The following is a 5,499-nucleotide window of genomic DNA, read 5'->3' as shown; positions in this document are numbered from 1 at the left end:
GAGAAGAGAAGAGAAGAGAAGAGAAGAGAAGAGAAGAGAAGAGAAGAGAAGAGAAGAGAAGAGAAGAGAAGAGAAGAGAAGAGACCCAAAGAACAACAACAACAACAAAAACCAGCAAGAATTCCTTCACAATTAAGAACCATCTTTCTCTCTTCTGGAATCTTCTAGGAATCCACCAGAAACCTAATTCTACAAAGAAAGGGCATGCACCCCCCCACCCCACCCCCACCCCGAAAATCCCTTGAACAACTTTAATGGCATCTGGTTTTATGTGACCAAGTTATAATTCCAACTGAGCTGCCCCTGAAGCCTCACAGTAGTCCTGGCTGTCAAAAGGAAAGGAAAAGGGGAAAGCAGTCTGCTAAGATGTCCCTTGGGAACCACACGTATACATGCTCACTGCTGTGACACTCCCTTGGTGAGCCCACACTCACACTTGGGTGAGTCTTCGTTTTTTCCTTACCCCAATGTCCTAGCCTCAGATATCTTTTAAAAGATCTTCAACACTGTTTGAAAACTGCCTGTGCCTGAATTTTTTTTGGGGTGGGGGTGGGGGTGGGGGTTGGTTTTGTTTGTTTGTTTGTTTTTCGAGACAGGGTTTCCCTGTATAGCCCTGGCTGTCCTGGAACTCACTTTGTAGACCAGGTTGGCTTCGAACTCAGAAATCAGCTTGCCTCTGCCTCCGCCTCCCAAGTGCTGGGATTAAAGGCATGCACCACCACGCCTGGCTTAATTCTTTTTGGCATTGAAGCCACCAATCCCAGTTTGGCCTGAGTGGAGGCTCCTAAGACATTAGAGGAACTCTTAAGGCTATTCAGGGTGACAATGTGTAGCCCTGTCTCTGTCCCCACACCACTGACAGCGTGCTCAGAGGTTCTTGCATGCGCCCCACTGGCCAGGAAGAACGACGCTGCAACAGGATCCTTCCGCACACGTTTATTGGGAGAGCTTGATTGCAGAGGCGAAGTGACCCCAAGCCCAGAACTGGTGCTGCTTATATAGGCCTAGGAGAGGCGTTCATTCTCATCTGATTGGTTAACTTGTCTCTCATCTGATTGGTTAACTTGTCTCTTATCTGATTGGTTAGCTTTGGTTAATTCTCAAAACCTCATCTTGGCAAAAGAACCTTTACTGCCTATGTATGTGTGGTGACCAGCAGTAGCCAACTGCCACTTTGCAACTGCCACTCTGCAACTGCCACTCTGTAACTGCCACTCTGTAACTGCCACTCTGCAACGGCTTCCCACAAGAGGTGAGGTTTACAACAACTCAGCAAAGGAACAGGGCCATGGTGGCAACATTAGGGTAGCACCTATGGACTCCGTGTTTGTGCCTTTGTTCACAGTTTGCATTCTTGGGCCAGAGCACCGGAAGCACAGCTTGGGGCTGGAATGAAAATGGTTGCCAGCAAATTTGCTCATTTCTATAACCCTACTGCCTAACATGGTGCATGATTTAAAAAATTATATTTTTTACTTAAAATTAAAAGAGAGTGCATTGCATATATAAGATTATTTATAATAACGTCAAACTTCAGGTCCCCCACCCCATCCATCCATCTCCACAGAGGTTTTGGAGGACAGAGGCCACTTCACCAGTGGAACAGGTGCTGTCAATCACATCAATTTTCTCAATCACAGGTGCGAACAGTGAAGCTCCTGAGGTGGCCTTTCCCAACTAAGGACTCCTCCTCTGTTCAGGCTAAGAGATCCTAGCTACCTACCCAGGATGTGCAAGATCCTGGGTTCAATCCCCAGCGTTACAAAATAACCTAATAATCTAAAATAGATGTCAAGAGTGTGGCAATTGCGTCACACTCTCCCTCTTTGGACCTCCAAGCTACAGAACCTACAAAGGAGGTGTCAGTGAAAGCTGTGAACGAGCGGGGGTGGTACAAAATCTCTTAAGTCTACAGTGACCTTCTCCAGAATCCCTTCCAGGGTAAGTAGATCCTCACTGCCTGCAACAGCAGACTCACCAGCTGACCCCACCAAATACAGAGCTCACTGCGTTGGCATCTCAGAGAAGGTGGCTCACATCCCTCCCAGGGCTATAATTAAATTAATGGGAAGACCGAGGCCACCCATGGAGAAGACTCATCTGAGGTCCAGCTTGCCCATAGGAGCCTCAGGGCCTGAAAGGGTGCAGCCCACAGGGGGCTCTAGACATGGTATGGGGTTGCCACCCTTCCCCCAACTCCCTCAGCCTCTGCCAGCCCCGCCCCCTCTGCCTCAGCTTCCCACCTTTCCACCCTATTTGCTTAGACTCCGCATGATCTTTCCCTCCACGATTGGATTCTATAGGCTCCACCCAGTTCATGCCGTGCACTCATTGGGCGCCACTCTACTGGCTCTGCCCACCATCCACTCTGTTAGCTACACCTCTTTAGCTGAGGCCTTCTCTCTGCTCTAAGTGCCTCTTGGTTTTTCCTCTGGTGGCTCTACCCACCAACTCCCTCCTCTTTCCTCCTCCTCCTCCTTCTCCGAACTGGTACCCTCCTGGGATCGTCACTTACTTGGTGTGGTTTGGGCTGGTGCCACCCATATCCAGAAGTATCTAGCCAGCTCACCACCACTTGGATTGCCTCGCTTTCCTGTTTTGTCACCTCAAGAAGCTCATGTGTGAGCCGGGCGTGGTGGCACACACCTTTAATCCCGGCACTCGGGAGGCAAAGGCAGGCAGATTTCTGAGTTCGAGGCCAGCCTGGTCCACAGAGTGAGTTCCAGGACAGCCAGGGCTACACAGAGAAACCCTGTCTCAAAAAACCAAAAAAAAAAAAAAAGAAGCCCATGTGTGTCCCTGCTATTGCACACCCACCCAGCAGCTTCTGAAATGACACGAGAAGGTCTGGCAGCGTTTATGTGGTCAGAGACAGCCTGAGAGCATCTGCACGTGCAGGCTCACACTTCCCACCTAGGTGAGTGTGGGCCAGTCCTTTGACATCTGAGTTAAATTCTCCTCTGCAGAGTTTGCAACTGCTAACAATGTAGAACCAGTACACATGTGAGTTGCATCCGGTACACACAGAGTCCCTGGAGTGCGCTAGGCCACGTGGACAGAGCAGGGGAGCAAGACAGCAAGGTCCCATCCCTGCATAAGGAGTAGCCATAAGCACTGGTTCTCAACCTTCCCATTGTGCGACCCTTTAATACAGTTCTTCATGTTGTGGTAACCCCTAACCATAAAATCATTTCTGTTGCTACTTCATAACTGTAACTTCGCTACCGTTATGAACCTTAATGCAATATGTGATATGCAGAATATCTGATATCTCTACCCTATGAAAAGGCTGTTGGACCTCCCCAGTGGGTCGCGGACCCTCAAGTTGAGAACCCCTGCCATGGAGGGTTAAGAGGAACTGGCTTTGGCACAGCCCTCTGCTCTTTGTTAGCTATGGACCTTTGAACACATCATTTTATCTCTCCAGCCCCAGCTCAAGCCCTCCAAAACTAGTTACGATGTTTGGAAAAAGTGGCCATCGTCTCATAAAAAACGCAGCATTTTTTCTTTTCAAGACAGAGTATCCTGTGTGCTAGGCTACTCTAACACTGCACACCTCACAGAGGTTGGCCCTGGACTCCTGCTCCTCCTGCATGTGTGCTGGGGTTAGAGGTGGTGTGCCAGAGAAATATTAGTGATCCCCCAAAACATACACACAGGAGCCGATCTGATACAGCTCACAGTAGTCTTTATTCTATTCAAGCTAGCTTGCCCCCACCCCAAATGCACCACCATCACACAGGACAGTTTTGGTGTTGGGGGAGCCCAGAATGTCTAATGGGGCAAGGCTTTATAGTGAGCAGCAAGCAAGAGTACATGTGCAAGCATCTCACTGGAAAGCTGCTGTGGTCTTTCACATAATTGGCTACTGCTGGGAGTCAGATTATAAACTTAACTTCTGCTACCCTCTGCTTTGGCGGCCATTAGGCAAGGGGTGTGCCTGTAACCTGGGGTATAGGTTTGTTGGGAGAATAACCTGGAGACACTGGTCTTGTTGAGGGTGTAACCTGGAAACTCTGGTCTTGTTGATTACTCTAGATACTGGAGCTAGGCTCAGGTTTTTGTGTGTTGGGAGAGGCAACTTGGAAACTAATGCTAAGTACCAGCCTGTTTGTTTACCTGAGTTCAAACGTAGGTCAGGTTCTTTAAAATGGAGTCTGAACTTAAAAGATTTGGCATCCCAGAGGTAACACCACACCCAGTCTAGGCAGTGCAGGGCATCAAACCCAAGGCAAGCACTGGGCAAGCGTTCTACCAACTGTATCCTGGCACTTAAATGCAAATTTAAAGAATTTAAACTATACTCCAAGATGCCACAAACCTGAAGGGAGAGGGCTCACAACCAAGTATGGAGAGAAAGAAGGGAGGGAGGGAGGGAAGAAAACAGGAAGCAGGGAAGGATGGGTGGAGGGAAAGAAAAGTGAAGGGGAGGGGAGGTAGAAGAGGAAAAATGGCTTTGTTCTATGAATTACATATATATATATATATATATATATACACACACACACATATATATAATTTTAAAAATAATTGGAACTTAACAAGAGATGAAGAAACAGTTGAAACAGAGGCAGTTGCTAAGTTCACACTTGTTGTGTTAGCCAAATGTATATTTGTTACAAGATCTCCCTGAGTCTGTACAGAGAGTTAAGAGATTTGGAATAATTTTTCTTCAACTGCATGTTCTGTCTTAGCACTTAGTTACGTTGTGAAGGAGGATAAGAAGACTAAGCACCTCACGATCTCTGCCATGCTCCACGCAGCCATGCTCCACGCAGCCGTGCTCCATGCAGCAAGCTCCCGTTGGCTGTGGTCTCAATGCCAAGTTTAGGGTTTCTCTTCCCTCGGACTTTTCCTCCTGGTTCCAGGTATTTGGAGGTATTGGAGCATCTAGTCCTGTTGGCTTTTGCCTTCCTGGGTTCTTTGTTCAGATCCTTCTCTTGGTTGGCTCGGATCCAGATGGGAATAGCAAAGCTTGCTCAGTCACGCTGTTGCTGGGAAGTCCACACAAGATCTAACCTGCATGTGCCTGTCAGTACAGAGTGCTCAGGAGATCTACGGGGCTACAGCCTTGCCATGAGTATTTGTAGAGAAGGGATTTCCTCTCTGCCTGTGAGCCTTTGGGTCCAGTGAAACCTGGACAGGGCTCAGGAGGTATTACCCAGAAATCTAAGGAAGGTATTAATTATAGGGTGCTGATTCTCTGGGCTAGGAGGGCTAAGAAGATGATGAAAATAATCTAATATTGTTTTCCTTCCACTCTAAAAATTAAAAAACAAAAAATCAGCTGGGCAGTGGTGGCGCACACCTTTAAACCCAGCACTTGGGAGGCAGAGACAGGTGGATTTCTGAGTTTGAGGCCAACCTGGTCTACAAAGTGAGTTACAGGACAGCCATAGTTCCAGGGCTATACAGAGAAACCCTGTCTCGGAGAAGAAGAAGAAGAAGAAGAAGAAGAAGAAGAAGAAGAAGAAGAAGAAGGAGAAGGAGAAGGAGAAG

This window comes from Mus caroli, chromosome 1 (genome assembly GCF_900094665.2).
Source record: "Mus caroli chromosome 1, CAROLI_EIJ_v1.1, whole genome shotgun sequence".
Taxonomy (NCBI): domain Eukaryota; kingdom Metazoa; phylum Chordata; class Mammalia; order Rodentia; family Muridae; genus Mus; species Mus caroli.
This window is presented reverse-complemented; position numbering follows the sequence as displayed.